The following is a 21,476-nucleotide window of genomic DNA, read 5'->3' on the forward strand; positions in this document are numbered from 1 at the left end:
CATCTTGTTACACCCACCGGAGTTTTGTATTTTACACCATTTTGTTAAACACAAAAAGGAGCTTTTATGCTTAAATTGAGTATTTCAGTCGGTGGGATTTCTAAATACTCTATTTCACCATATAAGCTCCGTTTTGTGTTTAAAACATGTGTAAAATACAAAACTCCGGGTGGTGTAACAAGATGTCCGCTTTCCCCTTTTCAGTGTATCTTTACTATAGACGAGTGCGGGGTGTAACAAGATGGCGACGACCAAACGTCACTTCCTTTACACTTTCTGACAGGTCGCCTAATCTGACGAAACACCGGCTCCGCTCCGGTCATGTATTGCGGTGTGCGCCGGGCTGTGCGGGGCGGGTGAGGAGGTCAGAGGGGTGGAGATGAGACACAGACTCCTCTATCCCTCCTGATAGTACAGCTGAGAGCTGATTGGACTGCAGCTTCCCAAGGTGTGTGTGTGACTCCGCCCCCACCTGTCATACCCCTCCCCTCACTGGGATACCCCCTCCTCCCCCCACCTGGGATACCCCCTCCATTCAATTCATGGGGCGCAGGGCCCTGATTGGCTAAATATTTTCGCAGAGTTTTGAACGTAGCGCATCACAGAAGTCATTTCACAATAATAATCCATTTTTACTTCAATCGTTTTCATTGGTTGAAAATATCGTTCCATTTTAAAGGTATGGCGCCAATTCTACTTAACTGATTCTTATACCTAAATAGGTCCTCTGTGATTGGGCGGACATACCAGGCATGGGCGGCTCTTATAACCCATAGGGCAATCTCACCCTCTTTTCAGTCAGAATAATGCAACCGCTTCCGCCCGTCGTTTTGCTATATGTCGGGGTGAAGAGGTTAAATGATTAATACAAAGATCTTTTAGTAGTGATATTTAACCCCTTCGATACCGGGCAGCTGATGAGGAGGCACTGACGAGCATCACTGGGCACTGATTGACATCCCTGGTGGTCATGGGTGGCAAACTGGTGCCCTTCCCCTGGTGGTCCTGGGTGGCAAACTGGTGCCCATCCCTGGTGGTCCTGGGTGTAATCCCTGGTTGTTCTGGGTGGCAAACTGGTGCCATCCCTGGTGGTCATGGGTGGCAAACTGGTGCCTATCCCTGGTGGTCCTGGGTGGCAAACTGGTGCCCATCCCTGGGGGTCCTGGGTGGCAAATTGGTGCCTATCCCTGGTGGTCCTGGGTGTAATCCCTGGTGGTCCTGGGTGGCAAACTGATGCCCCATCCCTGGTGGTCCTGGGTGTAATGCCTGGTTGTTTGGGTGGCAAACTGGTGCCCTTCCCTGTGGTCCTGGGTGGCAAATTGGTGCCCATCCCTGGTGGTCCTGGGTGGCAAACTGGTGCCCATCCCTGGTGGTCCTGGGTGGAAAATTGGTGCCTATCCCTGGTGGTCCTGGTGTAAGGCCTGGTGGTCCTGGGTGGCAAACTGGTGCCCATCCCTGATGGTCCTGGGTGGCAAACTGGTGCCCATCCCTGGTGGTCCTGGGTGGCAAACTGGTGCCCATCCCTGGTGGTCCTGAGTGGAAAATTGGTGCCTATCCCTGGTGGTCCTGGGTGTAATCCCTGGTTGTTCTGGGTGGCAAACTGGTGCCCATCCCTGGTGGTCATGGGTGGCAAACTGGTGCTTACCCTGGTGGTCCTGGTTGGAAAACTGGTGGCCATCCCTGGGGGTCCTGGTTGGAAAAATGGTGGCCATCCCTGGTGGTCCTGGTTGTAATCCCTGGTGGTCCTGGGTGGCAAACTGGTGCCCATCCCTGGTGGTCCTGGGTGGCAAATTGGTGCTTATCCCTGGTGGTCCTGGGTGTAATCCCTGGTGGTCCTGGGTGGCAAACTGGTGCCCATCCCTGGTGGTCCTGGGTGGCAAATTGGTGCTTATCCCTGGTGGTCCTGGGTGTAATCCCTGGTTGTTCTGGGTGGCAAACTGGTGCCCATCCCTGGTGGTCATGGGTGGCAAACTGGTGCCCATCCCTGGTGGTCCTGGGTGGCAAATTGGTGCTTATCCCTGGTGGTCCTGGGTGTAATCCCTGGTGGTCCTGGGTGGCAAACTGGTGCCCATCCCTGGTGGTCCTGGGTGGCAAATTGGTGCTTATCCCTGGTGGTCCTGGGTGTAATCCCTGGTTGTTCTGGGTGGCAAACTGGTGCCCATCCCTGGTGGTCATGGGTGGCAAACTGGTGCCCATCCCTGGTGGTCATGGGTGGTAAACTGGTGCTTACCCCTGGTGGTCCTGGTTGGAAAACTGGTGGCCATCCCTGGGGGTCCTGGTTGGAAAAATGGTGGCCATCCCTGGTGGTCCTGGGTGTAATCCCTGGTTGTTCTGGGTAGCAAACTTGTGGCCATTCCTGGTAGTCCTGGGTGGCAAACTGGTGCCCATCCCTGGTGGTCCTGGGTGGCAAACTGGTGCCCATCCCTGGTGGTTCTGGGTGGCAAATTGGTGCCTATCCCTGGTGGTCCTGGGTGTAATCCCTGGTGGTCCTGGGTGGCAAACTGGTGCCCATCCCTGGTGGTCCTGGGTGGCAAATTGGTGCTTATCCCTGGTGGTCCTGGGTGTAATCCCTGGTTGTTCTGGGTGGCAAACTGGTGCCCATCCCTGGTGATCATGGGTGGCAAACTGGTGCTTACCCCAGGTGGTCCTGGTTGGAAAACTGGTGGCCATCCCTGGGGGTCCAGGTTGGAAAACTGGTGGCCATTCCTGGTAGTCCTGGGTGGGCATCCTCGGGGGGGCCGCACTCATGATCAGCACAGACTCCCCCGTCAGGAGAGCAGCCGATCAGCTCTCCTCTACTCATGTCTGTCAGATGCGCTAGCGGTAAATCCGATTCAAGGCTTTTCCTGTCTACACCGTGATTGGACGCAGCTGATCACGTGGTAAAGAGCCTCTGTCAGACTCCTAGATCGGAGTTGCGGTGCGTCAGACTGACATGCGACCGATCGGCGTGCTGAGCGCCGGCTTGTCACCCTGCTGGATGTCAGGATAAGTGAGGCACTCGCCGGCTGTGGTTGTTCTGTAGGCCGGGAGGGGGGAGGGGAAGTGGTTAAAGGGCTGAATGTTTCCAGGCGGGTCCCTTCCCTACACAGAGGTGTGCAGTTGTCACCGGGGCAATAATGAGGTGTAGGGGGACACACTGTATACCTGCCTATTGTCAGTGTTCTGTATCATCAACACCAAAACTGACAATGAAATAGATTTCCCACATTCTCTATACTCTATATATTGTATTTTCTTGGAACTTTATAACCTCTTCTGTCCCGTGGATCGCACCGACACCTTCCGTGGATCGCACCGACACCTTCCGTGGATCGCACCGACACCTTCCGTGGATCGCACCGACACCTTCCGCTTGTCTCTTGTGTAACTTTATTTACAATGATAAGCTAGACATGCATACATTTTATTTTTGTTCAGCCTGAATAGAAGAGAAATGTCTGAGAGATTCCTCCATGATTGCTGAGCGCTGCGGATGGACGAACCTCCCGCTGCGGATGAACGAACCCCCCGCTGCGGATAGACGAACCCCCCGCTGCGGATGGATGAACCTCCCGTTGAGGATGGACGATCCTCCCGCTGAGGATGGACGAACCTCCCGCTGCGGATGGACGATCCTCCCGCTGCGGATGGACGAACCTCCCGCTGCGGATGGATGAACCTCCCGCTGCCACCATCTGCTATTCTGATCGGAGAATACAAAGATGGCGCCCGCATCTCAATGTAGTTTTGTGTACACCAAGTGCCTCAGCAAATCCACATCTTACCCTCGTGAACAAAATGCTGCCATTCACTGTGCTGCATATTGCTTTTACATGGAAGACATCTATGGGGGGGGCATCAGGTATTTCCTCTACAAGCTGCCTGTAGATAACTTTATGGGGATAGAAGACCAATCACCACGGCCGTCTGTAGCGCCTGCCCTGTGCCCAATCTTTGTAGGGGCCCCGTTACCTGTGAATTGGGGCCCCCCGTGAAGGCTTTGCAGAGGCTGTATTCCCACGCTGGCCATCTCAGAAGGGGCGGGCCTGGAAGCGCCACTGATGCTCTGACCCCGCCCCCCCATGCAGCAGAGCGGTGATCGGAGTGTGTGGACGGGGCTTCCATTCTCTGCTCTCATTACAACAGCCGGGAGCTCCACTGATGCTTTGTAGGGGGGCCCCATTAGCCATGAATTGGGGCCCCCGATGATGGCTTTGCAGAGGCTGTATTCCCACGCTAGCCATCTGAGAGGGGGCAGGGCTGGAAGCTCCACTGGCGCTGACCCCGTCCCTGTGTAGCGGAGCAGTGATCGGAGTGGGAGCGTCACTGGAGCTCCGGGCCTCGCCCCGGGCCTCTGTATTACCCAGTCAGGATAGAGGGGGCGGGGCCGGGAGCTCCACTGATGCTCCCGCTCACAGAGAATAGAAGCCCCGTACACACACCTCTACATGTATGTAGTGAGTTTGGCTGCTCAGGTATGTCCTCACACCCATAAAATGCCTGACTGCTTAAACCCTGAGCTGTGTTATTCAAATGTAATGCTGTGCATTTCTGAAAGTTCTCTGACCATCACCTGTATAATGTCCGCAGTCTCTGATTGTCTCCTGTATAATATCCGCAGTCTCTGATTGTCTCCTGTATAATGTCCGCAGTCTCTGATTGTCTCCTGTATAATGTCCGCAGTCTCTTATTGTCTCCTGTATAATGTCCGCAGTCTCTGATTGTCTCCTGTATAATGTCTGCAGTCTCTGATTGTCTCCTGTATAATGTCCGCGGTCTCTGATTGTCTCCTGTATAATGTCCGCAGTCTCTGATCGTCCCCTGTACTATGTCTGCAGTCTCTGATTGTCTCCTGTATAATGTCCTCAGTCTCTGTCTCCTGTATAATGTCTGCAGTCTCTGATCGTCCCCTGTACTATGTCTGCAGTCTCTGATTGTCTCCTGTATAATGTCCTCAGTCTCTGATTGTCTCCTGTATAATGTCCGCAGTCTCTGATTGTCTCCTGTATAATGTCCGCAGTCTCTGATCGTCCCCTGTACTATGTCTGCAGTCTCTGATTGTCTCCTGTATAATTGTCCACAGTCTCTGATTGTCTCCTGCAGTATGTCCACAGTCTCTGATTGTCTCCTGTATAATGTCCGCAGTCTCTGATTGTCTCCTGTATAATGTCCACAGTCTCTGATTGTCTCCTGTATAATGTCCGCAGTCTCTGATTGCCTCCTGTATAATGTGGACTCCTGTTGTTGACTTGTCTCAGATAGAGTAGCCCCCCCTGCGAATTCATCCAGCATTGTGACTTCCTCATCTTCCCGCTCCTGCTCCTCCACAGCCTGATCAATGACAGGACGCAATGCACGCTCCATAAAGAAGGCATAAGGTACCATGTCACTGATGGCGCCATGGCTGCGACTGACCAGTTTATTGATCTCCTCTAGTGATGGACGAACTTCCGACGGGACGTTTCGCGAACGCGAAACGCGAACGGACACAAACGTTCGCGAAAACGACCGTTCGCCGCGGGCTCCATTGACTTCAATGGGAGGCGAATTTCGCAAACCTTTAGGTCGAATTTGCGGCCACGGGGTAATTATTAGGGGGTAGCACGTAGTCCCACCACCTGGACAATAGCATAATACATGTATGAGGTGAATTTGGGATCGATAACTACAAGCATTTTTTTTTTATTTGGGAAATTGTTCTGACAATTCAGGACTATGGAGCTAATGAAGGCAATGGAGGAGAGGGAAGGTCAGGGACCAGGGTAGGCAAACAAGAGGGTGCAGGAGATACAGAGCACTGACAGCAGCACCGTAATACAGAGCACTGACATCAGCACCGTGACATACAGCGCTGACAGCAGCTCCGTGACATACAGCGCTGACAGCAGCTCCGTGACATACAGCGCTGACAGCAGCTCCGTGACATACAGCGCTGACAGCAGCTCCGTGACATACAGCGCTGACAGCAGCTCCGTGACATACAGCGCTGACAGCAGCACCGTGACATACAGCGCTGACAGCAGCTCCGTGACATACAGCGCTGACAGCAGCTCCGTGACATACAGCGCTGACAGCAGCTCCGTGACATACAGCACTGACAGCAGCTCCGTGACATACAGCGCTGACAGCAGCTCCGTGACATACAGCGCTGACAGCAGCACCGTGACATACAGCGCTGACAGCAGCTCCGTGACATACAGCGCTGACAGCAGCTCCGTGACATACAGCGCTGACAGCAGCTCCGTGACATACAGCGCTGACAGCAGCTCCGTGACATACAGCGCTGACAGCAGCTCCGTGACATACAGCGCTGACAGCAGCTCCGTGACATACAGCGCTGACAGCAGCTCCGTGACATACAGCGCTGACAGCAGCTCCGTGACATACAGCGCTGACAGCAGCTCCGTGACATACAGCGCTGACAGCAGCACCGTAAGCAGCCCCAGGAGGAAGTCAGCACAGCACAGGGATGGTGTGATCCCCTCATAATAAGAACCCCCAGGAGGAAGTCAGCACAGCACAGGGATGGTGGGAGCCCCTCATAATAAGAACACCCAGGAGGAAGTCAGCACAGCACAGGGATGGTGGGAACCCCTCATAATAAGCAGCCCCAGTGAAATATGACACCGCTCAACCTCTTCAAAGAGGAGGGTAGGGGCATATAGTACGGTGTGCTTTTTTGGTCAGGGAAGTGAGCCCAAATGAATTAAGAAGGTCTGTGTGCTTGATTCCAAAAATTGTTTATAGACATATACATGGTCTACTGATCACATGTGTTGAATTCCTCCGAGATCCATGCCTCATTCATTTTTAGAAATGTGAGGTAGTTAACACTGTGGTGAGCTAGGCGAGTACGCTTATCGGTCACAATCCCCCCTGCTGCGCTGAACGTCCTTTCGGACAGGACACTGGATGAGGGGCAAGCCAACAGTTCGATTGCAAATTGGGCAAGCTCTGGCCAGAGGGTCAAGCCTGCCCACCCAGTAGTCTAGGGGTTCATCACTCCTCAGAGCGTCCACATCGGCCGTTAACCCAATGTAGTCGGACACCTGACGGTCTAGGCTGTTCCCTGATGCTGGATCCGGATGACACCTGTCGATGGGTCGGCTGAAAGAATGACCTCATATCCGAAGTCACCAACACATCTTCAAACCGGCCTCTTCTTGCAGGCGCTGTTGGATTGGTACCCGCAAATCCTTCTCTGGGAGTGGGAATTGCTCCTCTGCCAGCGCACGCAAAAGCAGAATGCAGCATTTCTCGAAGCAAGGCCTGGAAGTGCTGCATTCTGACAGCCCTCTGCGACGGCGGTAACATTTCCGCCATTTTGTGTTTGTACCGGGGGTCTAAGTACGTTGCCACCCAGTACTGGTCCTTGACCCTCATGCTTTTTATACGGGGTCCCTATTAAAACACTGGAGCATGAAGGCCCCCATTTGCACTAAAGTGGAAGCGGTGTGGTGGCCTGGCTCCTGCTCATCATCCAGGATAATGTCGTCCTCTTCATTCTCCTCTCCCCATCCTCGCACAACAGGGATCCCAGAAAGGTTTAAAGCATGCTCTTCTTGCTCCTGCTCATCCGCCCCGGCACCATCCTCCTCTGACTCCTCATCAGACTCCTGTTGTTGACTTGTCTCAGATAGAGTAGCCCCCCCTGGGAATTCATCCAGCATTGCGACTTCCTCATCTTCCCGCTCCTGCTCCTCCACAGCCTGATCAATGAACACGACGCAATGCACGCTCCAGAAAGAAGGCATAAGGTACCATGTCACTGATGGCGCCATGGCTGCGACTGACCAGTTTGGTGATCTCCTCAAATGGCCGCAGAAGTCTGCATGTGTCGCGCATGAGCAGCCACTGGCGCGGTGAAAAAAACCCAGCTCCCCAGAACCGTTTCTTTCGCAGAGTTCATACAGGTAGACGTTAACTGCACGTTTCTGCTGGAGCAGCCTATCAAGCATATAGAAGGTTGAGTTCCATCGCGTCGGGCAATCGCAAATAAGACGTCTGACCGGCAGATGGTGTCGCCGCTGAATGTCAGCAAGGCGAGCCATGGCCGTGTAAGATCTTCTGAAATGGGCCGAGATTTTCCTTGCCTGCCGCAAGATGTCCTGGACCCCAGGGTATTTGACAAGGAATCGCTGCACGACCAAGTTTAAGACGTGTGCCATGCACGGCACGTGCGTGATTTTGCCCTGTTTCAATGCGCTAAGCAGATTGGCACCGTTGTCACACACCACTTTACCAACTGTCAAATTGAGCGGTGTTAGCCACTCATCTGCCTGTGAACGCAAAGCTGAAAGGAGTGCCGGGCCAGTGTGGCTCTTTGCTTCCAGGCACAACAGACGCAGCACGGCATGGCAACGTCTCACCTGGCATGTGGAATAGGTTCTGGGGAGCTTGGGCGGTGCAGTGGAAGAGACGCTAGCAGCGGAAAAGGAGGAGGCAGCTGAGGAGGAGAGGGAGGAGGATGGAGTAGGAGGAGGAGAAGAAGAGTCAGGCCTGCATGCAATCCGTGGCGGTAAAACCAAATCTACACGGGTGCCACGGGTTACATGCTTGACGGCCGTCAGAAGGTTCACCCAGTGGGCAGTAAAACTGATATACCTTCCCTGCCCGTGTTTGCTAGACCACGTGTCTGTGGTCAGATGTATCTTGGCACCGACACTGTGTGCCAGAGATACATTCACTTGCCGCTGAACATGGCCATATAGCTCTGGGATGCCCTTCTCTGAGAAATACTTCCTTCCTGGGACCTTCCATTGTGGTGTTCCAATGGCCACAAATTTGCGAAAGGCCTCCGAGTCCACCAGTTTATATGGCAGTAGTTGGCGGGCTATGAGTTCTGACAAGCCAGCCGCCAACCGTTGGGCAAGAGGGTTATCCGGCGTCATCATTTTTTTACGCTCAAACATTAGGCCCACGGAAGCCTGCCTTTTTGCAGAAAAATGTGAGCTTGGCGTGATGGAAGGTGGAGTGGAGGACAATTGTGAGGAGAGAGGAGAAGGAGAAGTAGAAGACGAGGCTGGACGGTGAGAGCCTGCAGTGTGGCTTTGTGTGTTCCGTTGCTCCCACTGGGCTCGGTGATGGCTGCTCATGTGCCTTCTTAAGGCGGTCGTCCCTAGGTGAGTATTGGGCTTACCGCGACTAACGCGTTGACTGCAAAGATTGCAGATGGCAACGCTATTGTCAGCAGCGGACACGTTAAAAAAAGCCCACACTGCGGAGCCATGTGCCGGTGTCCTGGGAGCGCCAGATGTGACCGTACATGGTCGATGACTCGCTCCTGATACATTTGCAGTCTGCTTTGTCCCTGCTGTGCAATGTAAGTCATTGCTGCTTCTCCTCCCTATCTGCTGGTCCATATCTCCCTCTGAACTCCCCTCCTCTTCCTCTCTTGTGGGCACCCACGTGACATCACTAGACACGTCATCATCAACGTCACCTTCCCCACCGCTATAAGTAGAGTAGGCAGCAACACCGGGGACCAACCTCCTCCTTGGGCTGATCTGGGTACTGGCGTCAGACTGCTGAGTAGCGCTTGTTGCTACCTCCTCTTCCTGATCCAATACCAAGAGTGGCTGCGCATCAGAAATGTCCTCTTGATATGGATCGGAAAATAATTCCAGTGACTCAAGCGGAAGGTATGTGGTGGTGGTGGTGGTGGTCGTGTTGTTGGTGGTAGTGTCTTTGGGGGTGCACATAGCAGAGAGTGAAGAAGAGGGTGCAGATCGAGAGGATGAGGAGGGTGCAGAAGAGTAAGGCTGAGCGAGCCACTCAACCAAGTCTGGTGCATCCTTTAAAGTAATTGAACGCACCTTCTGCAACTTCCCACTTTGGCTCAAGCCTGTTGCTCCTGCCCTACCCCTACCACCCCTGCGGAAGGGCCTGCCTCTTCCTCTGCATGTCATTTTTTAAATGACCCTGTGACAAAACTCTTAGTCCCTATACCGCTGAAGGACTGCTGCAGTATAGGTGAGCGGTCAGCAGTGGTGCACGTCAACCCTATCTATTGTGGACCTATAGCGGTCCTTACAGAACAGCAGACTGTACCGCACTCAAGCCTATGTACCGTAGCACCCTATACCAAGTTACCAGTCCTTATAAGAACTTTTGTGGACCAAGCAGGTTGTGTATTAGTGTTTAGCAGACTGTACGTCAGTCCCTATACCGCTGAAGGACTGCTGCAGTATAGGGCAGCGGTCAGCAGTGGTGCACGTCAACCCTATCTATTGTGGACCGATAGCGGTCCTTACAGAACAGCAGACTGTACCGCACTCAAGCCTATGTACCGTAGCACCCTATACCAAGTTACCAGTCCTTATAAGAACTTTTGTGGACCAAGCAGGTTGTGTGTTAGTGTTTAGCAGACTGTGCGTCAGTCCCTATACCGCTGAAGGACTGCTGCAGTATAGGGCAGCGGTCAGCAGTAGTGCACGGCAACCCTATGTATTGTGGACCGATAGCGGTCCTTACAGAACAGCAGACTGTAACGCACTCAGGCCTATGTACCGTAGCACCCTATACCAAGTTACCAGTCCTTATAAGAACTTTTGTGGACCAAGCAGGTTGTGTGTTAGTGATTAGCAGACTGTACGTCAGTCCCTATACCAATGAAGGACTGCTGCAGTATAGGGCAGCGGTCAGCAGTAGTGCACGGCAACCCTATGTATTGTGGACCGATAGCGGTCCTTACAGAACAGCAGACTGTAACGCACTCAGGCCTATGTACCGTAGCACCCTATACCAAGTTACCAGTCCTTATAAAAACTTTTGTGGACCAAGCAGGTTGTGTGTTAGTGTTTAGCAGACTGTGCGTCAGTCCCTATACCGCTGAAGGACTGCTGCAGTATAGGGCAGCGGTCAGCAGTGGTGCACGTCAACCCTATCTATTGTGGACCGATAGCGGTCCTTACAGAACAGCAGACTGTACCGCACTCAAGCCTATGTACCGTAGCACCCTATACCAAGTTACCAGTCCTTATAAGAACTTTTGTGGAACAAGCAGGTTGTGTGTTAGTGATTAGCAGACTGTACGTCAGTCCCTATACCAATGAAGGACTGCTGCAGTATAGGGCAGCGGTCAGCAGTAGTGCACGGCAACCCTATGTATTGTGGACCGATAGCGGTCCTTACAGAACAGCAGACTGTACTGCACTCAGGCCTATGTACCGTAGCACCCTATACCAAGTTACCAGTCCTTATAAAAACTTTTGTGGACCAAGCAGGTTGTGTGTTAGTGTTTAGCAGACTGTGCGTCAGTCCCTATACCGCTGAAGGACTGCTGCAGTATAGGGCAGCGGTCAGCAGTAGTGCACGGCAACCCTATGTATTGTGGACCGATAGCGGTCCTTACAGAACAGCAGACTGTACTGCACTCAGGCCTATGTACCGTAGCACCCTATACCAAGTTACCAGTCCTTATAAGAACTTTTGTGGACCAAGCAGGTTGTGTGTTAGTGATTAGCAGACTGTACGTCAGTCCCTATACCAATGAAGGACTGCTGCAGTATAGGGCAGCGGTCAGCAGTAGTGCACGGCAACCCTATGTATTGTGGACCGATAGCGGTCCTTACAGAACAGCAGACTGTAACGCACTCAGGCCTATGTACCGTAGCACCCTATACCAAGTTACCAGTCCTTATAAAAACTTTTGTGGACCAAGCAGGTTGTGTGTTAGTGTTTAGCAGACTGTGCGTCAGTCCCTATACCGCTGAAGGACTGCTGCAGTATAGGGCAGCGGTCAGCAGTAGTGCACGGCAACCCTATGTATTGTGGACCGATAGCGGTCCTTACAGAACAGCAGACTGTAACGCACTCAGGCCTATGTACCGTAGCACCCTATACCAAGTTACCAGTCCTTATAAGAACTTTTGTGGACCAAGCAGGTTGTGTGTTAGTGATTAGCAGACTGTACGTCAGTCCCTATACCAATGAAGGACTGCTGCAGTATAGGGCAGCGGTCAGCAGTAGTGCACGGCAACCCTATGTATTGTGGACCGATAGCGGTCCTTACAGAACAGCAGACTGTAACGCACTCAGGCCTATGTACCGTAGCACCCTATACCAAGTTACCAGTCCTTATAAGAACTTTTGTGGAACAAGCAGGTTGTGTGTTAGTGATTAGCAGACTGTACGTCAGTCCCTATACCAATGAAGGACTGCTGCAGTATAGGGCAGCGGTCAGCAGTAGTGCACGGCAACCCTATGTATTGTGGACCGATAGCGGTCCTTACAGAACAGCAGACTGTAACGCACTCAGGCCTATGTACCGTAGCACCCTATACCAAGTTACCAGTCCTTATAAGAACTTTTGTGGACCAAGCAGGTTGTGTGTTAGTGATTAGCAGACTGTACGTCAGTCCCTATACCAATGAAGGACTGCTGCAGTATAGGGCAGCGGTCAGCAGTAGTGCACGGCAACCCTATGTATTGTGGACCGATAGCGGTCCTTACAGAACAGCAGACTGTACTGCACTCAGGCCTATGTACCGTAGCACCCTATACCAAGTTACCAGTCCTTATAAAAACTTTTGTGGACCAAGCAGGTTGTGTGTTAGTGTTTAGCAGACTGTGCGTCAGTCCCTATACCGCTGAAGGACTGCTGCAGTATAGGGCAGCGGTCAGCAGTAGTGCACGGCAACCCTATGTATTGTGGACCGATAGCGGTCCTTACAGAACAGCAGACTGTAACGCACTCAGGCCTATGTACCGTAGCACCCTATACCAAGTTACCAGTCCTTATAAGAACTTTTGTGGACCAAGCAGGTTGTGTGTTAGTGATTAGCAGACTGTACGTCAGTCCCTATACCAATGAAGGACTGCTGCAGTATAGGGCAGCGGTCAGCAGTAGTGCACGGCAACCCTATGTATTGTGGACCGATAGCGGTCCTTACAGAACAGCAGACTGTACCGCACCCAAGCCTATGTACCGTAGCACCCTAGACAGACCAAGTTACCAGTCCTGATAAAGAGCTTTGTGGAACAAGTGAGTTGTGAATGATTAGCAGACTGCAGCAGAAGGGCAGCAGTCAAGTATAATATTCTTTCTATATTTGGAAGAAAGAATATTATACGTGTACAAGCCTATTACCGTACCACTGATACCAGTCCTGAAAAGAACCTTTGTGGAACTAATAGTAACAGCAAGTCTTTAAAATTATCCTCACTGCCTGACACACTGCTTCCTGCCTGTCCCTATACAAATTGGCAAAAAAGAGTAGGCTGGAACGATTAGCTGGAACAGCTCTTTTGTGGACCTGATAGTAACAGCTAATGATGATGATGATGATGATGATGAAGAAAGACTAATCTGGCTGAGCTGTCCCTAAAATAGCAGCATACAGCGCTCTGTCCCTTTATCTAAACTGACAAAAGAAACTCAGGCTGCTGACCTAACACCTATACCAGTCCTGAAAAGAACTTTTGTGTACCAAATAGCTAGCGTTTTCTCTGTCCCTACTCCACACAGGATCCTTTCCCTACAGTGACAGAAGAAAGAATGTAAAATGGCCACCGGATCGGGTGTATTTATAGGTTAGGGGGAATGTCCAAGTGTCCATGAGCTGTCATGTCTCAATTGGTTGTCCTGTAACACATGATAAACGTGTCACGAAAGGTTAAAGTTCTTGTATACATTAAACACGTAAGTCCGCCGGGGCGAACGACGGAAAAAGGCGTTCGAACCCGCGGACGGCGAAAGTCGGAAATTCGCCGCGAAACGACCGCCGGGCGAACCGTTCGGCCATCACTAATCTCCTCAAATGGGCGCAGAAGTCTGCATGCGTCGCACATGAGCAGCCACTGGCGCGGTGAAAAAAAACCCAGCTCCCCAGAACCGTTTCTTTCGCAGAGTTCATACAGGTAGACGTTAACTGCACGTTTCTGCTGGAGCAGCCTATCAAGCATATAGAAGGTTGAGTTCCATCGCGTCGGGCAATCGCAAATAAGACGTCTGACCGGCAGATGGTGTCGCCGCTGAATGTCAGCAAGGCGAGCCATGGCCGTGTAAGATCTTCTGAAATGGGCTGAGATTTTCCTTGCCTGCCGCAAGATGTCCTGGACCCCAGGGTATTTGACAAGGAATCGCTGCACGACCAAGTTTAAGACGTGTGCCATGCATGGCACGTGCGTGATTTTGCCCTGTTTTAATGCGCTAAGCAGATTGGCACCGTTGTCACACACCACTTTACCAACTGTCAAATTGAGCGGTGTTAGCCACTGATCTGCCTGTGAACGCAAAGCTGAAAGGAGTGCCGGGCCAGTGTGGCTCTTGGCTTCCAGGCACAACAGACGCAGCACGGCATGGCAACGTCTCACCTGGCATGTGGAATAGGTTCTGGGGAGCTTGGGCGGTGCAGCGGAAGAGACGCTAGCAGCGGAAAAGGAGGAGGCAGCTGAGCAAGAGAGGGAGGAGGATGGAGTAGGAGAAGAAGAGTCAGGCCTGCATGCAATCCGTGGCGGTAAAACCAAATCTACACGGGTGCCACGGGTTACATGCTTGACGGCCGTCAGAAGGTTCACCCAGTGGGCAGTAAAAGTGATATACCTTCCCTGCCCGTGTTTGCTAGACCACGTGTCTGTGGTCAGATGTATCTTGGCACCGACACTGTGTGCCAGAGATACATTCACTTGCCGCTGAATATGGCCATATAGCTCTGGGATGCCCTTCTCTGAGAAATACTTCCTTCCTGGGACCTTCCATTGTGGTGTTCCAATGGCCACAAATTTGCGAAAGGCCTCCGAGTCCACCAGTTTATAGGGCAGTAGTTGGCGGGCTATGAGATCTGACAAGCCAGCCGCCAACCGTTGGGCAAGAGGGTTATCCGGCATCATCATTTTTTTACGCTCGAACATTAGGCCCACGGAAGCCTGCCTTTTTGCAGAAAAACGTGAGCTTGGCGTGATGGAAGGTGGAGTGGAGGACAATTGTGAGGAGAGAGGAGAGGGAGAAGTAGAAGACGAGGCTGGACGGTGAGAGCCTGCAGTGTGGCTTTGTGTGTTCCGTTGCTCCCACTGGGCTCGGTGATGGCTGTCCATGTGCCTTCTTAAGGCGGTCGTCCCTAGGTGTGTGTTGGGCTTACCGCGACTACTGCGTTGACTGCAAAGATTGCAGATGGCAACGCTATTGTCAGCAGCGGACACGTTAAAAAAAGCCCACACTGCGGAGCCATGTGCCGGTGTCCTGGGAGCGCCAGATGTGACCGTACATGGTCGATGACTCGCTCCTGATAAATTTGCAGTCTGCTTTGTCCCTCCTGTACAATGTAAGTTATTCCTGCTTCTCCTCCCTATCTGCTGGTCCATATCTCCCTCTGAACTCCCCTTCTCTTCCTCTCTTGTGGGCACCCACGTGACATCACTAGACACGTCATCATCAACGTCACCTTTCCCACTGCTATAAGTAGAGATCTCGGAGTAGGCAGCAACACCGGGGACCAACCTCCTCCTTGGGCTGATCTGGGTACTGTCGTCAGACTGCTGAGTGGCGGTTGTTGCTACCTCCTCTTCCTCATCCAATACCAAGAGTGGCTGCGCATCAGAAATGTCCTCTTGATATGGATCGGAAAATAATTCCTGTGACTCAAGCGGAAGGTATGTGGTGGTGTTGTTGGTGGTAGTGTCTTTGGGGGTGCACATAGCAGAGAGTGAAGAAGAGGGTGCAGATCGAGAGGATGAGGAGGGTGCAGAAGAGTAAGGCTGAGTGAGCCACTCAACCAAGTCTGGTGCATCCTTTAAAGTAATTGAACGCACCTTCTGCAACTTCCCACTTTGGCTCAAGGCTGGTGCTCCTGCCCTACCCCTACCACCCCTGCGGAAGGGCCTGCCTCTTCCTCTGCCTGTCATTTTTTAAATCACCCTGTGATAAAACTCTTAGTCCCTATACCGATGAAGGACTGCTGCAGTATAGGGCAGCAGTCAGCAGTGGTGCACCTCAACCCTATGTATTGTGGACCGATAGCGGTCCTTACAGAACAGCAGACTGTACCTCACTCAACCCTATGTACTGTAGCACCCTACACAGACCAAGTTACCAGTCCTGATAAAGAGCTTTGTGGAACAAGTGAGTTGTGAATGATTAGCAGACTGCAGCAGAAGGGCAGCAGTCAAGTATAATATTCTTTCTATATTTGGAAGAAAGAATATTATACGTGTACAAGCCTATTACCGTACCACTGATACCAGTCCTGAAAAGAACCTTTGTGGAACTAATAGTAACAGCAAGTCTTTAACCACTTTCACACCGGACCATTTTGCTGGTAAATGACCACAGGTCTTTTTACAATTTGGCACTGCGCTGCTTTAACTGGTAATTGCGCGGTCATGCAATGTTGTACCCAAACAAAATTTGTGTCCTTTTCTTCCCACAAATAGAGCTTTCTTTTAAAGGTATTTGACTGACTCTGCGATTTTTATTTTTTGCGATATAAACGTAAAAAGACCGCAAATTTTGAAAAAAAATGATATTTTCTACTTTTTGTTATTAGAAAAATCCAATAAACTCAATTTTAGTCATACATTTAGGCCAAAATGTATTCAGCCACATGTCTTTGGTAAAAAAAAAAGTCAATAACTGTATATTTATTGGTTTGCGCAAAAGTTGTCACATCTACAAACTAAGGTACGTTTTCTGGAATTTACGCAGCTTTTAGTTTACGACTGCCTATCTCATTTCTTGAGGTGCTAAAATGGCAGGGCAGTACAAAACCCCCCCAAATGACCCCATTTTGGAAAGTAGACCCCCTAAGGAAATTGATAAGTGGCATGTTGAGCCCATTGAATATTTTATTTTTTTGCCTTAAGCGATTGAATAATGACAAAAAAATTATTATTATTTTTTTTTTACACAAAGTTGTCATTAAATGATATATTGCTCACACATGCTATGGGCATATGTGAAATGACACCCCAAAATAAATCCTGCTGCTTCTCCTGAGTACGGGGATACCACATATGTGGGACTTTTTGGGAGCCTAGCCGCGTACGGGGCCCCGAAAACCAAGCACCGCCTTCAGGCTTTCTAAGGGCGTAAATTTTTGATTTCACTCCTCACTACCTATTACAGTTTTGAAGGCCATAAAATGCCAAGATGGCACAAAACCCCCACAAATGACCCCATTTTAGAAAGTAGACACCCCAAGCTATTTGCTGAGAGGCATGTTGAGTCCATGGAATATTTTATATTTTGCCACAAGTTGCGGGAAAATTACAAACTTTTTTTTACACAAAGTTGTCACTAAATGATATATTGCTCACACATGCTATGGGCATATGTGAAATGACACCCCAAAATAAATTCTGCTGCTTCTCCTGAGTACGGGGATACCACATATGTGGGACTTTTTGGGAGCCTAGCCGCGTACGGGGCCCCGAAAACCAAGCACCGCCTTCAGGCTTTCTAAGGGCGTTACAGTTTTGAAGGCCATAAAATGCCAAGATGGCACAAACCCCCCCCCCAAATGACCCCATTTTGGAAAGTAGACACCCCTAAATTTAGGGGTACACTAGTGAGACTAAGTAATAAATGGCGGGTGCCCTGAAACTATAAAAAAAATAACTAACCAACCAGCGTCACCTGTAACAGTTATATGGTGATCACTGGTGAAAGGGTTAACTAGGGGGCAATCAGGGGGCTTTATGCGGTAGTATATGGGGGTCCCTGGTGCTATAAAAAGCTGCGGCGAACCTAAATACCTACCTGCCTAACTAGCGTCACTTGTGACACTAATACAGCGATCAGAAAAACGATCGCTTATTAGGCTGGGTTCACACTGGAGCGATGCGGGAACGCCATGAATCCGCGGCGGGTTCCCGCATCGCATGCCTCCCGGCGGCAGTTCACACTGCCCTATGCGAACTGCTGGGAGTGTCAGTGAAATGTTAATGACACCCCCAGATCAGTTTGCATATCGCAGTGCGATCTGCAAACTCGGATCGCATGGTGTGAACACCCATGCGATCCGATTCTGCTGCGGACCAAAAAAAGGGTCCCGTGTGAGTTTGCGGCGGGTGCAACGCGAATTCAGCCATACTATCTGTATACTATCTGTATAGCTGAACTCGAATCGCACAGAGATCGGATGTGATTTGCACTGCAGTGCGGTGCGAATCACATCCGTTCTCATAAACCGCTGCAATGTGAACCCAGCCTTAGTGACACTGGCGACGGGGGGTGATCACGGGGTTAAACCTTTATTGGGGGGGTTAGGGGGGTACCTTAGAACTAAAGGGGGCTAACCCTAACAGTTACTACAGTCACAAATGACACCCGCCGGGTGATCAGGGGGTTAAACCTTTATTAGGTAATAAATGGCGGGTGCCCTGAAACTATAAAAAAAATAACTAACCAACCAGCGTCACCTGTAACAGTTATATGGTGATCACTGGTGAAAGGGTTAACTAGGGGGCAATCAGGGGGCTTTATGCGGTAGTATATGGGGGTCCCTGGCGCTATAAAAAGCTGCGGCGAACCTAAATACCTACCTGCCTAACTAGCGTCACCTGTGACACTAATACAGCGATCAGAAAAATGATCGCTTATTAGGCTGGGTTCACACTGGAGCGATGCGGGAACGCCATGAATCCGCGGCGGGTTCCCGCATCGCATGCCTCCCGGCGGCAGTTCACACTGCCCTATGCGAACTGCTGGGAGTGTCAGTGAAATGTTAATGACACCCCCAGATCAGTTCGCATATCGCAGTGCGATCTGCAAACTCGGATCGCATGGTGTGAACACCCATGCGATCCGATTCTGCTGCGGACCAAAAAAAGGGTCCCGTGTGAGTTTGCGGCGGGTGCAACGCGAATTCAGCCATACTATCTGTATACTATCTGTATAGCTGAACTCGAATCGCACAGAGATCGGATGTGATTTGCACTGCAGTGCGAATCACATCCGTTCTCATAAACCGCTGCAATGTGAACCCAGCCTTAGTGACACTGGCGACGGGGGGTGATCACAGGGTTAAACCTTTATTGGGGGGGTTAGGGGGGTACCTTAGAACTAAAGGGGGCTAACCCTAACAGTTACTACAGTCACAAATGACACCCGCCGGGTGATCAGGGGGTTAAACCTTTATTAGGTAATAAATGGCGGGTGCCCTGAAACTATAAAAAAAATAACTAACCAACCAGCGTCACCTGTAACAGTTATATGGTGATCACTGGTGAAAGGGTTAACTAGGGGGCAATCAGGGGGCTTTATGCGGTAGTATATGGGGGTCCCTGGCGCTATAAAAAGCTGCGGCGAACCTAAATACCTACCTGCCTAACTAGCGTCACCTGTGACACTAATACAGCGATCAGAAAAATGATCGCTTATTAGGCTGGGTTCACACTGGAGCGATGCGGGAACGCCATGAATCCGCGGCGGGTTCCCACATCGCATGCCTCCCGGCGGCAGTTCACACTGCCCTATGCGAACTGTTGGGAGTGTCAGTGAAATGTTAATGACACCCCCAGATCAGTTCGCATATCGCAGTGCGATCTGCAAACTCGGATCGCATGGTGTGAAAACCCATGCGATCCGATTCTGCTGCGGACCAAAAAAAGGGTCCCGTGCGAGTTTGCGGTGGGTGCAACGCAAATTCAGCCATACTATCTGTATACTATCTGTATGGCTGAACTCGAATCGCACAGAGATCGGATGTGATTTGCACTGCAGTGCGGTGCGAATCACATTCGTTCTCATAAACCGCTGCAATGTGAACCCAGCCTTAGTGACACTGGCGACGGGGGGTGATCACGGGGTTAAACCTTTATTGGGGGGGTTAGGGGGGTACATTAGAACTAAAGGGGGCTAACCCTAACTGCCCTAACAGTTATTACAGTCACAAATGACACCAATGCAAAAAAAAAAAAAAAAAAGACATTGGTGTCACTGTGACTGGGGGGCAGGGGTAATTGGGGGGGGTGATCGGGGGGGGGGTGGGGGTGAGAGTGTGCCTGGCATGTTCTACTGTGTAGTGTCGTGTTGGTGCAACTCACCGATCCTCTCTCCTCGGTGTCGGAACTAAAAATACCGACACGGAGGAGAGATTACATCACTTCCTCTCCTGTGTTTACATTACAGGAGAGGAAGTGATGTCACGGAGGATTTTCATTCGTCGGGAGCGATCGCGAGGGGGTGGCCATGAATGAATGGCCGCCCCCTCATCCCGGATCGCTCCCGAACGAATACCGACCGCCGCAGGCACCGGGGGGGGGCCCGATCGGGCCCCCCACCCGCGGGAAGGCAGGGACGTACATGTACGCCCATATGCCTGCCCGTGCCATTCTGTCGACGTACATCGTCGTGCGGCGGTCGGCAAGTGGTTAAACAGTTCCTTTGGCCATTGACTCAATGGGTATAAATCAAGCTGGAGGTCGACAGTCATGTTAATTATAGCAGGGTTTCTTTCTTCTTCCTGCAAAAGGTGGCCGCTAGTCTGTACAGGGTCATCTTGTGAAGAGTTAAAGGAAAAGGTCTGGTGTCCCCAGTGACACACTTCCATCCCTGTAATATATAACAAACTGCAAAGGATTCGCCCTGGGACTTTAAATGAAGTGGGTACTGTTTCCGCCAGTAAACATAACAGTAGTAAATATAATATATGGTTTATTCAAGTACAGTTGTTTACATGGATAAATAACATCAACGGTTGCCAATAAAAAATATATAAACAAGGAGTATTGGTACATAAATGTAGAAGTAGTACATGGTACACGGGCATCATACTACCCGACTAGTTTCGTGAGATCCAGCTCGCTCTTCAGGGGTGGATGTGTGTAACAATGTACCACTGAGCTTGGCCATGGCTCCAGGTGTGCGGCATCTTGTGAAGAGTTGTCTGATGAATCAGTGAAATGTCTTACCTGCCCCCAGGAATCTATCAGCTGGGTGAGGTTGGCTCTCCATTGGCAATAGAGTAGAAGGAATAGGATAGTGGATGAACAGAAACAGCAGAATTAGGAGAACCCACTGCAAGTATGGTGACCGGAGCAAAGCAACCAACCTTTGGAACCAATTGGTAAGTGGGGGGTGGAGCTCTGATCAGTAAGGCCTCCCACACCCCGGACCAGTCTGGATCAGTGAGGTCATATAGTAATAAAAAGAGGTTCTGCAGCAGCAGGAAGATGTAATATTGATGTAAGAACATGTTCAGGTAAGGATTATGTATCTGATAATGGCAGATCAAGGTGATGATGACCAGCAGGACCTTGCTTAGGGTGTCTGGTGTATTCAGTATGGAAATCCGGGGAGGAGATTTGGGGGGGGGATCGTTTTTATTGTTCTTCAACAGCTCCTCCTTTTTCTGCTTAATTTTCCTTATAAGTGTAGCTATATCCCGCTCCATCTTCGCCAAAAAATCTGCCTCTCTGTCCTCCCCTGTCTTTTGATTCTCTGCGAAAATCGTTGACATTAGCAGAAGCGATGTTATAATCCGCAGTACCATTCAGTGAAACATATTGTCACTATAAATAAAATAGAATAAAATGTCACTTGATGACAATTGTTA

The 21,476-nt window shown here is 50.8% G+C and overlaps 1 long non-coding RNA gene across 2 annotated transcripts in view; it reads left to right on the forward strand.

Moving 5' to 3' along the window:
• Positions 1-256: 256 nt before the first annotated feature.
• Positions 257-21,476, forward strand: part of LOC143997841 (uncharacterized) — a 205,451-nt gene continuing 184,231 nt past the window's right edge. Inside the window, exon 1 of one of the 2 annotated variants that reach the window (XR_013277748.1) lies at positions 257-448. This is a non-coding gene — a long non-coding RNA (uncharacterized LOC143997841). Of the gene's footprint in view, positions 449-488; positions 680-21,476 lie in introns of those variants that run through there. The other variant, XR_013277749.1, reaches the window with a different exon arrangement.

Source organism: Lithobates pipiens, unplaced genomic scaffold (genome assembly GCF_037356315.1).
Source record: "Lithobates pipiens isolate NorthernLeopardFrog02 unplaced genomic scaffold, aLitPip1_a1.2 Scaffold_19, whole genome shotgun sequence".
In the NCBI taxonomy this organism is placed as follows: domain Eukaryota; kingdom Metazoa; phylum Chordata; class Amphibia; order Anura; family Ranidae; genus Lithobates; species Lithobates pipiens.